The following is a 19,496-nucleotide window of genomic DNA, read 5'->3' on the forward strand; positions in this document are numbered from 1 at the left end:
CATCCACTGGAATGTCTGGCTGGGAACCGTCTCTAGTGGCAAAGGGCATGGGTAGGTCCACGTAGGAAGAAGGAGCAAGGCAGCACCAAGCTGCTGTGCCTGTGATCTCCTGACTCAGAACTCACTGGCCAGGGCATGATGTGATCCCAGAGGTGACATCATGCATCCGCACAGGTCACCTGAGTGCTGGATCACAGGTCATCTGAGTGCTGGATCACAGGGGAGGTGCATGGAGCCTGGAGCTGGATGAGACCCAGAGTCTGATGCTGACCCTGGGAAAGGGCCTGTGAGTCCTTCAACAAGAAGAGACGAGCATCAGGAGCTAGCACAGGCTCACTGGGGACAGGCCACGCCAGGCACATGTCATTTTCGGCTGTGAGAGGTTTCAATCTGTTAATGTCATAGACAGTGGACCAGTTAAAATTTTTTTAATGTTTATTTATTTTTGAGAGAGACTGAGACAGAATGAGAGTGGGTTAGGGGCAGAGAGAGAGGGAGACACAGAATCAGCACACTCCAGGCTCTGAGCTGTCAGCACAAAGCCCAACAAGGGGCTCAAACTCACGAGCTGTGAGATCATGACCTGACCTGAAGTCAGACGCTCAACCGACTGAGCTACCCGGGTGCCCCAAGAGTGGACCAGTAAGAGGGAGCCCCAGACAGAGTTTTGTAGGACATTGTTTGCACTTGCCTGAGTGACCTTACCTCAGCAGTGCTGATGCATGAGACAGAGGTGACCCTCCGGGAGCTTGGTCATGTCAAAGGTCTCCAGCCAGTTCAGTACTCTCCTCCTTTTCATCTTCTTCTTCCTCCTTGTTCTTCTATTTTCATCTCTTTTTCCTCCTCCTCCTTGTATAATAGTTGTTGTTATTATTATTATTATTATTATTATTATTACATCATCTCATTTTCATCTCCCCCTTCTTATTATTGTTATTATATATTCATCATATGATTTCTTCCTCCTCCTCTTGTTCCCATTAGTAAGACTTGGGTGATACCATAGATGGAGCTAGAAGTATGGATATCTAACACTGCAATTGGCAGAATCTAGACACACAATGGTCTCAAGAATCTGGCAGGCTGTGTTTAGGAACATGGCATTTGGTGGGTTGGAGATGATGCACATGTGGCTTCCTATGTGTGGTTGTTAGGAAAATTACATGCAATAAAGAGAATTAAGCCTTCAGCATGTAGACACTTATGTAGTCAATAAATGGTGACTTCTGTAAAGGAGACACCATTATTTCCATCTTTTCAATGAGGAAATTAAAGCAGAGATAAGTAACAGCCAGTGAATGGAGAAACAGGTTGCATTCACATTTCAAAGATATTTTGGGCTTTTTACAAAGAACAAAATTTGACTCAGACCCCATGCATCCAAGCCCTTCATGACAGATGAAGACCAAGCTGTGGGGAGTGGGGCACATCCACGTCTGCATCCATACATACCAAGGTGCTTTATCCTGGCAGAAAGAGTATAGATACATTTCCTACAGTGGCACAATGCTCAAAAAGTAACAAACTCTCTTGTTGATAAGCAACAATTTTAACTCCTTTAGACCGTAAACCAAGACTCAATTTCTATGTCCAATTTGGTACACAAAGAGCTCTTAACATTCTTGGGTCTTGGGGGTTTTAGAGGCTGGGCTATGGGGCTAGGAGTGGTAAAGTAGTTCTGGAGAGCACGTGGGCAGGGGGAGGCAGCAGTGGCAGCATCCTGGAGGGTGGCCGGGAGCATATGGGAGAGGGGTGTTGGCACCATGAGCAGCAGTTATGGAGAGAGAAGCATTCCTGGCTGGCTGTAAGGCAGATGTTTGAGTCACAGGGCAACTGCCTGCAGAGGGGATTCACTAAGGTAAAGTTGAGGCATCGACCCTGCAGGGAAGAGAAGAGAGAAGGTCACTGAGAATACATTGGAGCTAGAACCAGAAAGCTGTGGTGCCCTTGGCTCAAGAGGTTCAGGCTCATGACCCATCAGGACCCACATGATAGGACCTTCATGATGCCCTTCCTCTTCCTGGGTGCTGGCCTCCAGGCTGGGCTGTTATTTCAAGGCTCAGTTGGAGTCTGCCCTGCCTCCTTCAGGCAGCCCCAGTGTTCTGACCCTGGACTCCTTCTGTTCTGGTATTGAACTTGTCTGCTCCTCCCTGGACTGGGAGACTCAGGAACAAGAACAAAGCCTGACTGCCGCAGCAGCATGAGCCTTGCCCAGACTCCCCTCCCTCAGCAAATGTATGCTGAAGGGTTAAGTCCTCACTACAACTCTCAGGCCAGGCTCTGGGCTCCCAGGGCAAGGGCAGCTAGGGGCATCCTCGGACTGGAGATGGGCTGTGGAGGCAGCAGCAAACATGAACCCCTTGGTTTGGGAAAAGAACAACACAGATGCTTCGGGGCAGTGAACTTTGCCCCTAGTTTACTGTCATCCCCTCCTTGTCCCTAGCTCTGAATCAGCTGAGAACTCCTGGGTGAAAGGCTCAGATAAGCCAAAGAGGGTGGCCTGGGCACACTGGCCATCTGGCAGTATCTCTGGCCACTCTAGACAGTGATAAGAAAGGGCCTGCATCTTCCATAGGCAGCACACCTGAGAGGAGGGAGACCATGTTGGCCTTTCCCAGACCTCCAGCTCCCTTCTAGCAAGTAGTTCCTCTAGGGCCACAGGGTCTGCTTTTAACTCAAACAAACCTACCAGCACACCAAGGTAGCCAGACCTTTAGGAACACTGACTGGGCAAAGTCTCTGGGCATGGCCCTTCCTTAGTGTGGTCTTTGCACACCCCCCTCCACAACAGGTACACTTGCACCTTCAGGCCTTATGACCCACTGCTCATTCTGTGCTGCACAAGGTGCAAAGTGCCAAATTGGACAGTCCCTGCTCTCAAAGGAGCTTCTAGTTCATTGGCTTGCTGTGGTCACTTGAACAATGGCCCTGACAGATACCCAGCTCCTGGTCCTTGGAACCTGTAGCTGTTTTGGGGTTACACTGGAAAAGGGCCTTTGAGGTGTGATTAAGTTAAGGATCTTGAGATGAGGAGGTTATCCCGGGTTATCTGGGTGGCCTGCAGGCGACCACAGGGTTCCTGTGAGAAGGTGATTTAACCACCGAAGAGGAGAAGGTGTTGGGAGGGGGAGGAAGAGAGATTTAAGGTGCTGCTCTGCTGACATATAAATGGAGAAAAGGGCCAGGAGCCAGGGAACCCTGGGAATGCAGCTCCAAAAGTAGAAAAGGCAGGAAGGGGATTATTCCCAGACCCTCCAAAACGAGAGCAGTTCTGGCGAGAACTGGATTTCTGCTCAGGAAAACCCATTTCACGCTGCCAGGCTCCAGGACTGTGAGAACTCTGGAACTGAAAACCTATTGCTTTCTGCTACTAAGTTGGTGACACTTTGTTAGAGCAGCACAGGAAAGTAGTGCACTTGCTCAACTGAGGACTCACAATGCGAGCAGTCATGCAAAGCGCTGGAGGAAAGAGCAGACTTAGCCTGGAGAGCACACCCCGTTTAGGATTCATGCTGAATCTTTGGAGTTGTGCACACCATTCCCCTGCCAGCTCCCACTTGTGTTGTGCATGTATTATGAGTGGCTCAGGCCACGAGTAGGGTTTCATCCACAGAGGAGGCGGGCAGACTCAGGAAGCAGGAGAGGGGGTACCTGTTCTGGCCCAGCTGTCTTTTGCCTGAGGGGGCCTGGGTAGGCTTTGACCCTCAGTGTTTTTCTCTGGAAAATACAGATCATGCTGCCAGGGATACAGCAGGGATGAGATTAAGGCAGCAGACGTGAAAGAGCTGTGTTAATGACACATGTGGTGACAGGCCAGTTAATGACAATACTGTACATACGGAGTGACCTAAGGATAGGGAGAGAGCTGTTGCTATGACACACAGGTGCTTCTGTGCCCCACCTGGGCTGGGCCCCTTGTCCTGGCTTCTGTAGCACCCCTGCCCCCCAATTCTGATGTCTGCTGTCATGGTCCTTACATGTCCCCATTTGTAGCCTGTCTCACTCTTCCCTATGGTCTTTTGCCTTGACTTCCAGTGGCCACAACCAGCTGTTAGGGCAGCCTGCACATGAAGACTCACAGGCTCCAGCACAAGGAGAAAAGGCTTTTCCTGGATGAGAGAATGCATGTCCTCTGGCACAAACTTGTGGCTGAGTGAGATGCTGTGTCTGAGCAGTTGTCAAGCCAGTAATGTCACAGCCAGACTCACAGTGGAACTGAAGAGAAGCCAAAGAGAACAGAATGGGGAGGCTTCATGTCCATGCTATGTTCCTGATCTGGAGTCTCCTGGGAATGGAGAAGGATACAGGGGCCTTGGGAATGCCGGATGCTACAGCTCTTTGTCATTTTTAACACGGGTTTATTCAGGCCTCTATTCAGTGTGGATGCTGTAAGTGCTCATGGGCCATATACAAGAATGACTGCACTGCCATAGGATTTATTTTTCCCCAAATACCTGTTCTCCCCTTTGCCAGTGTGCTGATGCTAATCTGGTAGCAAGGGTGCTGTGTTCCACCCAGAACAGGCTGCACAGAAAAGACTTTACTTCAAAGAAAGCTGGTGGGGGAGGGGGCTGGCAGGTGTGAAGAAAGACAGGAAAAAAGTGGTTCCTGATGCACTGGATGCCTGTCTTCAGAGGTCCCCATCCCTCTCTGCTCTGGACAGCTTCAGGCCCATCCTGCCCATGGGCACACATCAACAAAGGCCATCCATACGTCACACAACAGCTGCAAGACACACAGGTTTCTCTCCAAGTTTCTCTGGGTTATTATGCCTTTCTGTGAAAAGTTGATTTGGAAAAGCACTAAATATTGCACACTCTATGTGAAGGGGAAGGAGCTGGTTCCTATTGTGTCTCTGACCACAGGCAAGTCACTTGGTATCTTGGTAACTATTTTCCCATCCTTAATATGGGGCTAAAATCTTTAATGTGGTGAGTGGGGAATGGCCATGTCCATTCTTCCTGTATTCCTTGGTAACAAAGACCTGATTTTGTTGGGGGAGCCAATGCACTCAGCTGTAAAATGACATTTCCAAGTCTCCCTTGCTGATCAAGATGGCCATATAAATCAACTCTGGCCAATGGAAGGAAGATGGGGTTGTTGGGCAGTGATTTGTAGAAAGCCCCTGTGCCTTTCCTCCATCTTTCTCCCTGGAATGTGGATGTGATAGCTGGAGCTCCAGAAGCAATCTTGTAAGCATGAAGGCAAATAGAGAGGCTGGACTATTAAAGATTAGGTAGGTTTCTTGGGGCGCCTGGGTGGCTCAGTCGGTTAGACGTCCGACTTTGGCTCAGGTCACGATCTCGCAGTCCGTGAGTTCGAGCCCCACGTCGGGCTCTGGGCTGATGGCTCAGAGCCTGGAGCCTGCTTCTGATTCTGTGTCTCCCTCTCTCTCTGCCCCTCCCCCGTTCGTGCTCTGTCTCTCTCTGTCCCAAAAATAAATAAACGTTAAAAAAAAATTTAAAAAAAAAGATTAGTTAGGTTTCTCATAAGGCTGTGCTCTGGAGCTTAGGATGCAAGCAATCTGATAAAAGTCTTTCTCAGAACCACTAAGTTCCCATTTATCAGTTTTTGCTCAGGTTGTTCTGTCTCTGTGGAGTGCCTTTTTTATCTGGCCTGCCTAGGGGATTCCTAACCACCTTTCAAGACTGACTTTTCAGCCTTTCCATGTTCCAAGACCCAAAGCCCTGAAGAATTGCTTGGCTCTTTTATCTTCTTGGAAGGACTTCTGATTTTCACTCTATGGACTTCTTATCAATTGGCTCTCAGCTTAAATGTACTGTCACTGAGATTCTGCTCTGGCAACCAGGCACTAGGCATACTCATGACTTTCAAGTCTCTAGACAGTGTTTTTCACCACCTGATACTCTTCAAAAGAAATGCATGACATGGCTCCTACCCCCTCTTCCTGACAGGAGATAGCTTTTTTCTGCCTAACTTCTGTCTCTCAGCACCTGACATGCAATAAATCTTTGTTGAATTAATGGATACAGTTCAATCTGTGAATACGAACTTTTGTGATTTCCTTCCTCTGGTTTAATACTTACCTAGACACCTAACCTTAAATAAATATTTGTTTGCATTTTATTCTATTACTACTACGAGTTAAAGCTTTTTAAATATTTAACTTTCAAAGCTACTTGGAATTTATGTTGGTATGTTGTTAAATGTGCTTTAATTTGTATTTTTCCCCAAGAGCTTGCCAAATTAAAAAAAAAATCATGTTACAGAAAAGACTCCAAATAGCAAAGCAATCTTGAAAAAGAAAACCAAAGCTGGAGGCATCACAATCCCTCACTTCAAGCTGTATTACAAAGCTATTGTCATCAAGACAGTATGGTACTGGCAGAAGAACAGAGATTCAGATCAATGGAACAGAATAGAGAGCCCAGAAATGGACCCACAAACATATGGCCAACTAATCTTTGAAAAAAACAGGAAAGAATAGCCAATGGAAAAAAGATTCTCTTCAGCAAATGGTGCTGGGAAAACTGGACAGCGACATTCAGAAGAATGAACCTGGACCACTTTCTTACACCATACACAAAAATAAACTCAAAATGGATGAAAGACCTAAATGTAAGACAGGAAGCCATCAAATTCCTACAGGAGAAAAAGGCAACAACCTCTTTGACCTTGGCTGCAGCAACTTCTTACCGGACATGTCTCTAGAGGTAAGGGAAACAGAAGCGAAAATGAACTATTGGGACCTCATCAAGGTAAAAAGCTTCTGCACAGAATAGGAAATAATCAGCAAAACTAAAAGGCGACTGACAGAATTGGAGAAGACATTTTCAAATGACATATCAGATAAAGGGTTAGTATCCAAAATCTATAAAGACCTTATCAAACTCAACACCCAAAAAACAAATAATCCAGTAAAGAAATGGGCAAAAGACATGAATAGACAATTTTCCAAAGAAGACATCCATATGGCTAACTGACACATGAAAAAATGCTCAACATCCCTCATCATCAGGGAAATACAATCAAAACCATAATGAGATACCACTTCACACATCACAGAATGGCTAGAGTTAACAATTTAGGAAACAACAGATGAACAGATGTTGGCAAGGGTGTGGAGAAAGAGGAACCCTTTTGCACTGCTGGTGGAAATGCAAATGTGTGTAGCCACTCTGGAAAACAGTATGGAGGTTCCTCAAAAAATTAAAAATAGAACTACCCTATGACCCAGCAATTGCACTACTAGGTATTTATCCAAAGAATACAAAATTGCTGATTCAAAGTGGGTACACGCACCCCAATGTTTACAGCAGCACCATCAACAATAGCCAAATTATGGAAAAAGCCCACATGTCGTTCGACTGATGAATGGATAAAGATGTAGTATGTATATATATGTATACACACACACACACACACACACACACACACACACACACACACACTGGACTATTACTTGGCAATCAAAAAGAATGAAACCTTATCATTTGCAAAAATGTGGATGGAACTAGAGTGTATTATGCTAAGGGAAATTCATCAGAAAAAGACAAAAATATGACTTCACTCATATGTGGAATGTAAGATACAAAACAGATGAACACAAGGGAAGGGAAGCAAAAATAAAAACAGGGAGACAAACCATAAGAGACTCTTAAATACAGAGACCAAACTGAGGGTTGTTGGAGGGGTTCTGGGTGGGGGGTTGGGCTAAATGGGCAAGAGGCAGTAAGAAGGACACCTTTTGGGATGAGCAGTGGGTGTTATATGTAAGTGATGAATCACTAAACTTTACTCCTGAGACCATTATTACACTATATGTTATATAACTTGTATATAAATGAAAAAACATAACAAAAAAAAGATAAAACCAAAAAAATATCATGTTAATAATTAAACATATGTGAGTACTCTCAAGTTCACATGCTCACACAGATGTGCAAACACACATACTCTCACCAACTGGGGCCATTCCTTATTTATACAATCGCTTCCAGTGTATAAGTGTTTAGTTGAATTGAGACCATTATTCTATAGGATCATTATATTTATTCTTTAAATTGCTGGAGCTTAATGTTTTAGTATAGGATAAGGTAAATCTTGCATTGCTTACTTTTTCAAAAATTCTTAAATGTCTATTTTTAGAGGAGAATTTTAAATGAGTTTGATCAAGTTCCCTAAGCATGTTCATTACAATTACACCAAAAGAGAGCTAAGACCATGAGCTCCTTTGGGAAAAGCTGACGATGTGGTCTAGGTTTTCACATATTCAAATCTTCTGTTATAGCAGTGAGTGAAGGTTTGTGGTTTCATTATAGGTCAGTACATTTGCGTTACACATGTGCATGGGTGTGCTGCTGCTAAGAACAGATTGGAATCTTTATCTTTATTTCAGGCTCCTTTATTTCTGCTTATTTACTCCTGAGCATAAACAGATTATCTAGACCTAGCAACCACTGTGGGATCTCTATGATTTCATCAAGGGATGACTGTGGGGCACCTGTGCGGAGGCCCGTCCTGTCTCCCACGCCTGAGTCCATCTCCGGGAGCTGCAGGCTGCATCTTCCCATGGACTGCTGGGAGAAAAGAGGGGCCCCACATGGCAGGGGGAACGCGGAGGGCCAGAGAGACCCTGAGACTGTGTTGCAAGTGTCATGGGCTGAGTGGAGGGGTCTGGGGGTGGAGGCGAGTCTCCTTCCTCTCTGCCTTCCTACCATTTGATGACCTAAGGCAGTGACCAATTACTGTTTACATCAGTTCAGTGCTGCACAGTGAAGGGACTAACCTTGGATCCACTGGCAAATTGGTGACTGCTAGCCCGAATCTCCATGCTTTGGGGCATGGGCTCCATTACCTCGTTTCCTGCTACTTCATGGGGAATGTGTGCATGTGTCAGCATGTCCTTGCACATGCTTGGGTTGCCTGTGTGTGTGTGTGTGTGTGTGTGTGTGTGAGCGTGTGTGTGTCTTTGAGTTTTGGGTCAGGGGGAGGAGAGGGTTGCAGAGCCCAGGAAAGCCAGCTGCATCACAACCCCAAGGTTATGATCTGAGATCTTCTCAAAGTTCACTGGCTTGACAGACAGCTATCAAGTTCAGTCTTCCTGGAGAGGGGAAACTACGTCCCAGCTTTGTCACACCCCCCTCCCTGATGGAGCTCCCTCCGTGCCATGGGCAAGGACAGAGGACTCAGGAGCTCCTTGGCATGAATACATCATAAGGCCGATCTGTATCCAGGTTCTAATTGTTCCATGGAAGAACACTTTCCCAGCAAACATACATGAGCTCATATTTAGAAGGAGGTCTGTTATCAGCATACCATCAAAATAACATAGTGACATTCACAATTGTTTGCATATATAACACACTGTGCTGTGGACAGATGGACTCTGTGGACTCTGTGGACAGAGTCCAGATGTTTCCCTATGACCCTGGCAGCAGGATATGGGTGTTGGAGCCTAGACTTGTACGTGAACCTTCCGGGGGTCATCACCTGCCCTGCCGCACCTCTCCACAGCCCCGTCACATTGAGTCCATCACTAAAATTCAGGCGCTCAGTTTCCACAGCTGTGACATGCAGAGAAGTGACCACCTTGCTAGAAGAGAAGGAGCCAGGCTGGCAGTGAGGCGTCAGCTCCTGATGCGGGCCCTAGAGCTTCTGGGCAGGAGACTTCACTGTGCGGGGCCTCGGCTTTCTCCCCATGGAATTGTGGGGGGATGAAAGAGTTAGTTGTATTAAACACTTAGAACAATGTCTGGCCTCGGGAAGCTCTGTGTCACTGGCAGGTGTGGTCCCTGCGGGGTGGCTGTGAGGAGGAAAGGAGACGCTGTGCACAGGGCGTTGTGTGGGGGACACGCAGGGTATGTACACTGGGACACAGCTCTGTGACCGTGCACCATGTGCAGTGGGGGAGGGTAACGTTGGCCACTGTTGGCCCAATTTCCTGGCGGACCTAGCAGTGGTCCTGTTGGTGAGTTAATGGGCTCCCCTGGGATAAAGCAACAAAGGAAGAGAATCAGGACCTCAGATGGGAGCCAGGGTTTGACTCAAAATTAAGAAAGTAGACTGAGTCTTGTTGGGTCATTCTGTATATGTGCGTAGGGAGAGATGGTCCTGAAGAAAACAGCTACACTCGGGTCTCCAGGAGGATGGTCAGAGGGACAAAGTCACATGGGAGGGACCCAGGAGTGGGAAGGGAGCCCACACCCAAAGGGCCTACTTATGGGCTCCCAGCTCTGCTCAGGATGAGGGGGGTTACTTTAGATGGCCCTGGGTGTTGCCACTTGCTCTCTGGGTGGCCTCTGTGACTTTGCTGGCCTCTCAGGACTGTTTTCCCATCAGCAAACAAACGGGGTCACTGCCATTCTCAGCTTGAAAGAATACTGGGCTGACTCCAGAGCTGGCATGGTAGGGGCCTGGCAGAGCGCTGGGCAGCTGCAAGTGCCCCACAATCCATGACACTCCCAGTAGGGGTTGGGAAAGGGACCATATCAGAAGGTGCCCAGTGCCCCTGCCCTCCCCTCGATGGGGTAGGATGGCCCTTTCTGGTATCTCTCCCTTGTCCTCCCTCTGGTCTTGGGCCTCCCTCCATGTCTTGCTCTGTCCCTCTGCCCGGAGTGGACGTGGCTGGGTGGGTTCAGGGCACAAGGCTGGTGTGGTGCTAGCGACCATAATGGGGCTGTGGCCCTGGAAGAGGCTCCAGGAGATCCAGATGCAGAATGGGTGTCTGTGCAAACATGGCTGGGACCGCGAGTTCTGTTCAGACCCAGAGCCAGGAGCCCAGTGGTCTCCTGAGGAGCCTTGAAACCTCTGACAGCAGACATGGCCCTGCTGGGTGTCAGCACACATCCATGTGTCTCCTCAGCAGGGTCCCCACTCCCAGGCGTGCCCAGGACTCCTAATGCTCACCTGACCACCAGGGACAGTCATGCTTGCCTGAACTAAGAAAATGACTAATGCAGCCCTCACTATAGATACTGGGGACACCACGTCCTCCAGGCACCTGGCCCAGTCTGAGGTTCTGATCATGGGGAAGCTTAGGCACATGAGTCCCAGGCAAGCCAGGAGCATGCTCTTCATGGGCCCTAATTCTGAGCCCTGCATTGGTTTTGGGGAAACCATTATGGTTTCATGAGTGCTGACCTGATGGGGGCAGGGCAGTGAGAAGGGTGGTGGCAGGCCCTGGGGTTCAAGTCCAGCTCTGCCACTCCCAGGTTCTGTGACCTGGGGCAAGTTGCTTGATTTCTGTGTGCCTTGGTCCCTCCTTGGTAAAACTGGCATATTAGTAGTACCTGCACGTACAGTTACTGGCAGGATTGAATGTGAAATTATGGAAAGTTCTTAGACTGGCAGCTGGCATAGGAGGAACTCTAATAATTAGCCGTCACAACTAATAAATTCCAAGGGGGACACCTGTAACATGCAGGCTTCTCCCCATTGTCACAGGCAGTGGCACGTGGAGGGACTCTACTAGCTGGCAAAAGCACGCAATGTTGGTCAACAACATGGGGGTGTCACCATGCCCTCCAGCATTCCTGGCACATGAGGGAGCCGCCCAGGAGAGTCTCAGAGGATGAGGGTGTGGATCCAGCAGACACAGGTTGGGGAGCTCGGTGGGGAGGGATGATGGCTGGGGGTCAGGAGAACTTGCTGGCCTGCCTCCTTCTCCAGCCTCTTTCACTTAAGCTTGGAGGCACCGGGTAACACTTTCCCCAAGAAAGTTTCTTGTCCTTCTGATGGGGACCAGCAAGGAAATGCAGGCGCCCCACCCAGAATCCACACAGGAGGCTCATGAGCACCGCGTCTCCTCGTCTGGGGCATCCTCCCGGCCGATGCCTGGACAGGGCTCTCTGACCCATAGTCCCTGAGCTCAGCTGCCAAGGCCAAAGAGAAAAGGGCGCCTGCCCAGGGAACATCCCTGTGCCCCTGCTTACCGCGTTCCTGGGCTGACACCACATCAATGGGATCTGGTTGCAGCTTTGCACAAAGTCACACAAGGTGTCCAGTTTGCCCTGAAAAGCAGATGTGGCTGTGAGGAAGCTCCAGGGCCTGGCCGTCACCTCCAGAGGGGTAGAGGCCCCTCTGCCTGAGATGGCTCCAGAGGGCTCTGTCCCCAGGAACACACCGAGGCCGCCCTGTAGTCTCCGCCTGGGGCAGGGGCCTGGTGGCCTTGTGTGTTTCAGGGCAGGCAGTGTCACTGTAGGTCACAGATTGTTTTGGAACCCGAAATGATTTGTATTTCTGGTGTAGGAGGAGAAGGCAGGGGCTGCTTTGAGAGGAAGGGTCTAAGGTGGGGGACATGCGGGGTCACAAGGAGAGGTTTTGCAGGGGAATGTGATGTGGGCATCAGGGAGCTGGGCAGGAGCTGGGAGAAGGGGACAAGCACCCGAAGTGGGTCACACCAGAGGCAGAAGGGGAAGAGGGCTGATCCCAGGGCTGCTGGGGAGACAGGAAGGGAGGACACCGGCAAGAGGCCCTGGACCTAGGGACAGGTGGCCTCAGGACTTCAGGTAGAATGGTTCCAACCGGTGCATCACCAGAGATGCAGGACCAGGAGGAGGGCACAGCCCATAAAGGAAGAATATGGGGTTCTTCCTTTCTCAGCCAGGGCCGCCTGGGGCCTCCCCACCCTGTCTTTATGCCCCCCTGCAGGCCCTGAGCTCCCACCCAGGTGCGGCCCTAGCACTTCCTGTGAGGATGTTTCCTCACAGCCTCCTCCTCCTTGAGGCCCTTGTCCCCATGTCAGTGCGTCCAAGGACAACGTAGTTAGCTTAGTCCCTCACTCTGCTGAGCTGACTCATGGAACAAACTTTGCTCAGAATTTTCCTTAAACGATTCTTTTTCTGACCTGTGGGAGACTGTTTGTGATTGAGCTTGTGTTTTACTCCTCTGCCTGCTGGCCAGGAAAATGGAAGCCATTGTTGGAGCCGCTGACAACCTCAGACAGCCTGGGACTGGTGGGCTGTGGCCAGCCACCAACATCTGCAAACCTGGGCCCCTTCCAAGCCTGGTGCCAGGCTCCAAGTGGTGTTGGTGACGGCAAGAGCCCTCACAGTCTTTGCCCTCTCCTGGTGCCCGGGATCAGGATGGCCTCTGCAGTTTTTCCCGTGCCCAGCGATCGATGTAGTGCCCACAAAGCTCATCTCCACCCAAGTCATGGTTCATGTGGGGCCATGGACTGGCTGCCCTCCCTTGTCCCTCAGCCCCACCTAAAAGCCCTTCTCACCTCTATCCGTCTTATAGTGTCTTCCTAGTACATACAAGAAAGGACAATCACCGGGGTACGTGTCTGTATACATGTCTCTGGCTTCTAGGAAGAGAAAGCACATTTTGCTGTTTTGTCTGGGAGCTTCTGGTGCAGACATATAACATCTGTTGCTCCCGCACCTCTTAGTGGCCACTCAGCAATGGTGCATTGGGAGATTTTAAGGACACATCAGTAGCTTCCTACACTATGGCAGTGTCCCATATGGTAAAAACCAGGAAATGCAATTTATTTATAAATATGACCTTTTCCCCAAAGGCTGACAAAGTCTCTCCCGTCCCTTTGGTCCCAGGGTCTGCCTTTGGTGGAAAACCCTGGTCTTAGGGCTGTGCAGTGGACAGGAGGGCTGTCAGGGTGGGAGCGTTTTCAGGGGCCCGGGCTGCATTCATTTGTCCCTGGCAGATGCAGCCTCCTCAGGCAACAGTGCCATCAGTCAGTACAGCGCTGGCCAGTGGGGTCTTTTTCCTACCCAAACCCAGGCCCGGTCCCCTTCCTCTGACATAGTGTCCTGCTATAACTACTTCCTCTGGATCTCTTTTAGGCTTCTACCCTGAGGATCCACAGACAGCTCACCGGCCCTGGCTCTTTGTGCTCATCTGGGCCGGGCCTGCCTCACAGCTCAATGCCAAGTAACACACTCTCCTCCAACCTCCCCAGCCTGTAGTCACTAAAATATAATTGTGGCCAAACCTCTTGCCCTGGCGGGTGACAGGGATGGAGATCAACAAAATGCAGCCCAACATACATCAGAGCCTGGGCAGGGACCAAGTTCTGAAATTGAAGGCTCCTTTTCTGAAAGTTCATCTGTGTTTTGTAATAATCTTCCCTCAGCATCAGAGGCCTCTTCTGGTGCTTGGTCTCCCTGAGTCCTTCAGAAGCCTGGCTGCTGTGATGCCTCCCTTGTCACTAGGTACTGGGGTGACTTCTCCCCAGAGGACAGGGCAACTCATAGGCCACTTCTGGAAACAAGCATGAAGCAGGGGGTCCCTGAGATGCAAGCTGAGTCTCTGCCCAGGAATGGTAGACACAGTCTGTGCCTGTGTTTGCTCATGTGATGAACTGGGAGCTGCTGGGAACCTGCCCACTGGCAGGATCATGGGGTGAGTGGGGCTTGGTTACCTTGTGGCCTGGGGACAGTTTGTGTCATAGGGCTGTGTGGATCACTCACAGGGGTCACTCACTTTCCTGCAGCAGCAGAGACAGCAGATCACCACCACGATAATGATCAGGGTTGGGACAAACAATGGGAATAGGTAGTCAAGGGTAGGCTTTTCTGTGACAGCCATGGGTGCTGGTGCCTCCTGTGTGACAACTGTGGGCACTGTTGTCTTCTGTGTGCCAACTGTGGGGACTGAAGTCTCCTCCTTTGGGGCATCTGTGGGCTCCGATGTATTGGCCTGCAAAAAGCACAAAAGTCAGAGTCCTGGGTGGGTCTGGATGGCCCTCACTGGGTGCCTCCCCCCAGCACCTTACACTACACCTGCACATCGCCTGTTCCCACTCACCTCAGATTTCCCCACCTCCAGGGAGCACTGAAGGCCTGGAGGACAAGACTGCACTCAAAGAGCCGCTGCGGAGCCCTGGGCCACAGAGCCCACCACTGGCTTCGTTCCGAGGCTCTGGCCCAGAGCCCTGACAAGGACCGGAATCCCCATGTGTGACATGCCAGCCCCCACTGCATGCCTCAGCCGCACGCGGTGCAGTCCTGCCCTAAACCAAATGCTCGGCTTTCCCTGACGCAGGGGAGCTACAGGGGACAGAGTCTGTGCCCAGGAAGGGGAAGCAGGGTGGGGGCCCATGAACTCAGGCTCCTCCTGAGTTCTTTCCTAAATGTGCCTGCTGAGGGCGGCCTGTCAGTTAGGCTCCTGAGGGACAAATGGCTGAGTGTGGTCTGCTGGTCGGTGAGTGCCTGTCCTGGCACAAGTGAACACACAGTCGGAGGACTGTCCATGCTGCTGGAACCCTCCCAGCTGGGACTGGACACTAGGCTGGTGGCAATCATGCACGGGCATCGCTCCTCCCAGGCAGCCCTCTTCCTGTGCCTAACGTGCTCTGTCGCCCATGTCATGCTGCCCCGCCCCAGGTGCCCGGGTGACGTGGAGCTCCGAGAAGTGGGCACCTGGGAGCAGCACCCTCTTTCCCACGTGCCCGTCCCTGAGCTGAGTCCCAGGCCCTCCCCACAGCCCTGGCAGCTTCCCACCAAGGTCCAGCAGAGGTCAGAGAGTTAGCAGAGATGGATGGCTGAGGAGCAGGAGAAAGCAGCAGAGGCAGAGGGGAGGCTGATGCCCTCTGCAAAATGACAGGGGTGTTCCCCAAGTGGGCTTGGGCTCGTGAGCAGTGATGGGCGTGTGTGGGTTCAGCTGTGTCAGCAGCTACTGAAACACCCCGACTGCACAGGGCCACAGTGGGTCCCGCTCTCCAGATCCCCTGTGTCTGGGGCCTGGGTTTGGAGCACCCCGCTGCCCCAGAGGTCCTGGACTCGGGCTCCTAACACTTGCCTCCAAGCCTCTCCCACTTGCCCAGCTGGAATGCAGGATGGAGCCCCGAGCTCCCCACCACTATTCTTGGGCCAGCAGAGGTAGCAAGGGGCGAGGCGGGGTGGCAGAGCCCCAGCACCATTTCTGGACTCTGCTTAGAGCTCTAACCATTCCCTTTCCTTTGCCTTCAGGGACACCTGGTTCCCAGAGAGAGACAGCAGAGGTTCTGCAGCACCTGCTGGACAGGAAGCTACATGGCAGGTGCTCTTGTGGAAGTGCTCCCAGGGCACCTCACAAACCCGATGTGTGGACAGCTTTCCGATGAAGGGCTGAGGGCCCCAAGCTGGCTGTGAGAAGTTGTCCCAGCTGCCTGTCTGCACAAAGTAGTTGCTCGGACTGGCTGGGACATTTCCCCTTCTTTTGCCTCCCTTGGTGTCTGCTCCTCCCGTACAGTGGTCCTGGACAGTCCAGGAGGGAGGCCGCAGCCCCACCCTGGCCCTCACACAGTCGGTGCCATCGAAAATCATGTTGCCTCTGAATGTTTTGCCATTTTCCAGGCTGTATTGCACGACGAGGGTCCTAAAGCATACAAAAGGAATATGGTAACCACCAATGTAGATAGGTATAGTTCTTGCAGTTGGCTCAGCTGTAGCCAGCAGCTTTCTATATTGCAATGATTTTGATCATCAGGCATTGGGTCCATCAGTGGGCACATGGCATGAGTAAGGAGGACTCACCCCAACTCCTATAAGATCAACCTCTGCACTGAAGTGTGTCCAGGCACAAGGAGCCCTGCATGGAGACAGATGCCTTTCCAGGGAGGGTGGCTTGGTATCACCAACACTGACTCTTTTCTATTTACAGTGCATGTCGTCTTGGCTCTTGAATGGCTGTCTGGAGCACAGTTACCATCCCCAGGGACATCATCCTCTCAATCCTACCTTTCCCAGCAGAGCCTGGGCTGAGAGAATTCTTGAGTGCCTCTGGGGACCACCACCAGGGCAGGTGGCCAGGATGCCTTGAGTCCTCCCTAAGTTAGGCACGTACTGCCCATGACATGGCATCCCACACTCTGTACACCTCATGGTGGCAAAAATGCCCATCTGACCCCCAACCTGGGGTACTTACTCTCCATCTGTCTTAAATTCATGGCCATGGCAAAGTACTGAGTCTCCTTTTGGAGGGTAAGGTTTATTAGCTAAGAGAAAACCACAAGAGAATAATGTCAATGAGCATGTCCATCCATCCATCTCCCCTCAGCTGGTCCCTGACAAGCAGACTAACAACATTCTGGTAGACGTGAGCTTCTCTTTGCTGCCTTCCTCTGAGCCCCTGCTATGCACCAGGCCCTGTGCAATGCCTGGTTGGAATGGAAAAGGCAGGCTGAGTTCCTGCCCTCAAGGGCCCTATGTTTGAGGGATGGGAGGGAGACAGACAATGAAATAACTAACAAAGAACAAAATAAATGCAGAGAGTGACAAGTCAGGAGACAATCATAAGCCACAGAAGGCATAGAGAACAGAAGGGAAGGGACAGCTACTTAGGAATGCAGGGCCTGTCCTGTCCTTTAGAGAAACCGTTTCCCTTAGGGGAACCGAAACATTTATCCCACAATGATGCGATGGTTGGGATTTGCTTCAAAGTAATTCACGATGAAGGCATCAACAAAAACAGACTAGCCAGTGTTGATTATTGAAAGTAGGTGAAGCTGTGTCAAGTTCATTATACCATTTTTGCTACTTTTGTATATTGTTGAAAATTTCCATTAAAAATAAAGTATCTTTGAGGAGGAGATCCAGGAGGTGAAACCAGGTGAGGGGAAATCTGAGGAAATATTCAAGGGAAGAGTGTCCAACCTGTTGAGCAGCATGTGCCAAGGGCCTGGGGAAGAACTAGCTGAGCTTATTGAGGTAAGACGTGAGTGAGGAGAGGTGTGCAGGGCATTGTGGGCCCTCAGAAGGGGTTTGGGTTTTATTCTAAGAATGATGGCTCTGACAAGGGGCTGGCCAGATCCAGGTATGTTTTGGACACTGGGGCAGCAGGACTTGCTGGTGGACTAGATATGGAGTGAGAGCAAAGAGGAACTACAGTTGATGGGCAGGGTTTGGCTGGAACAACTGGGATGATGGTACCATTTAATGAGATAGCAAAACCTGAGGAAGTGAGAGGGGCTTTGTTTTGTTTTGTGCTTAAGTGGGAGCTGGGAGGTGGCACTCAAGAGGCCCAAAACAATTGTGTCTCTTGTAGCTGTGGCACCCTCTCTCTCCTGAGACCTAACTCTTTTCATACCCCGAACTTTGGTCACAAGTTATGTATATTCCCTCAGAATGGTTCATTTTCTTGTGGGTAAGCTTTGGCCCTAACTCACCCATCAGATTAGGTATAAGCTCCTGAACTGTTTGACCCTTTCACTGGGATGATAACAAAAGTTAATCGCCACGTATGGTTATGGGAAAAGAGTTGTATCGGCGAGGTAGGATGGTTGGGGTTAGTGGGGAAAAAAATCCCTAAGAAATGCAGTTTACTTGCCAGTAGGGTGTTCCCAGCAGAGAATAGCTGATGGCAGGCAGCCAGCATACTGAGGCTCAGAAGCTTGCCAGAGTGTAAAGTTTTCAAACCACTATTAACTGATTAAATTGAATACTTAATTTGCCATGTTACAGAATTGCTTAAAACATAAAAACATTATACACTAAAGACAGAAAAGATAAAACACAAAGAAATGTTAATTTTAACACTTTCTATAAGCTTCTCTATATTTTCTAAAATGTTTTCTCAGATGTGTAAATCTCAGAAAAATGTAATTAGAAAAAAAAATCAAATCACTCCTCATCAGTGCATCAGGGATCTTGGCAATAAAAAAAAAATCTTGCTGGGCCACTTCCGACCAGCCTCTGAATGGATTCAGACTGGCCATCAGCTGAGATGCACAGGAATTTATGTTGGATTCTCCCACGTGAGGCCCTGGCACAGGTCCACACTGAAGAGAAACACTGGTGATCTCCATAGTGGGAACCAGTACGGTCACAGACCACAGGGGAAGTATCTGTGCACATTTCCTAGGAGATAGGTTGTGTCTAATGTTCCCCAAGAACTATCAGCTCAGCAAGGCAAAGGCCCAGACTAGGCAATCAGATCACCTGTCTACTTTCTGGCTCTTCCTACACTGGCTCCTGGCCTTGGGCAAAATCATTAATTGCCCCTGTGCCTCATTCCACAGCTCTACTGAGAAATGACAGTAGGTCTATTTGAGAATTTTGGGGATAGCATATGCAAGGTACTTAGCACATTACCTGATGTAGTGAGTGCACTATCAACATTAGTTCTCCATGTAAGTCATACTCAGTGCCTAAGCCACTCCCAAGGAAGTACAGAACAAAGAAAACTCATTTCCTGAGGACATCTACACACTGCAAGTGTGGAAATGTGGCAACAACAGTTCCCTGCCCCGTTCTGTGTACCCACGGAAAGGAGAGGGGCTAGAGATGCTCTGGGGGAGAGGATTTGCTATGGGTTTACCAGATGGCCTTGCAGTAAGACTTCACTGCATATAATCTCATTAGGTCCACTGGATGCACTGGGGGCTCAGTGGGAGATAGTCCTACTGCATCACCCCGCTCTCTGGGGAGAATCACACCCACCTCAGTGCTGAGGGCACATCTGTCTGCCCAACTGTGTGCTTCCTCTGACCGCTCACCCACCATGGAAGAACACCTGATGCCTGAGCATTTCCCAATTATAGGCCTACATATGTGATATGACTTAGTCAGCCCAGCTACCATATTGGCTTCATT

General features: G+C 50.0%; 2 long non-coding RNA genes across 2 annotated transcripts in view; both read right to left on the reverse strand.

Annotated features, from left to right (window-relative positions):
* Positions 1-1,316: 1,316 nt before the first annotated feature.
* On the reverse strand, positions 1,317-12,464 carry LOC109264542 (uncharacterized). The gene is made up of 2 exons (XR_002078771.2): positions 11,895-12,464; positions 1,317-1,878 (listed from the first exon to the last, which is right to left on the reverse strand). It is a non-coding gene; the product is annotated as an uncharacterized LOC109264542 (long non-coding RNA).
* A 2,059-nt stretch (positions 12,465-14,523) lies between these two features.
* The window catches only part of LOC128779016 (uncharacterized), a 58,396-nt gene continuing 53,423 nt past the window's right edge, over positions 14,524-19,496 (reverse strand). The window contains exon 6 of the long non-coding RNA XR_008424855.1: positions 14,524-14,622. This is a non-coding gene — a long non-coding RNA (uncharacterized LOC128779016). The remainder of the gene's footprint in view (positions 14,623-19,496) is intronic.

The sequence above is a fragment of the Panthera pardus genome, unplaced genomic scaffold (assembly GCF_024362965.1).
Source record: "Panthera pardus isolate Hobbes unplaced genomic scaffold, ASM2436296v1 HiC_scaffold_22, whole genome shotgun sequence".
Classification (NCBI taxonomy): domain Eukaryota; kingdom Metazoa; phylum Chordata; class Mammalia; order Carnivora; family Felidae; genus Panthera; species Panthera pardus.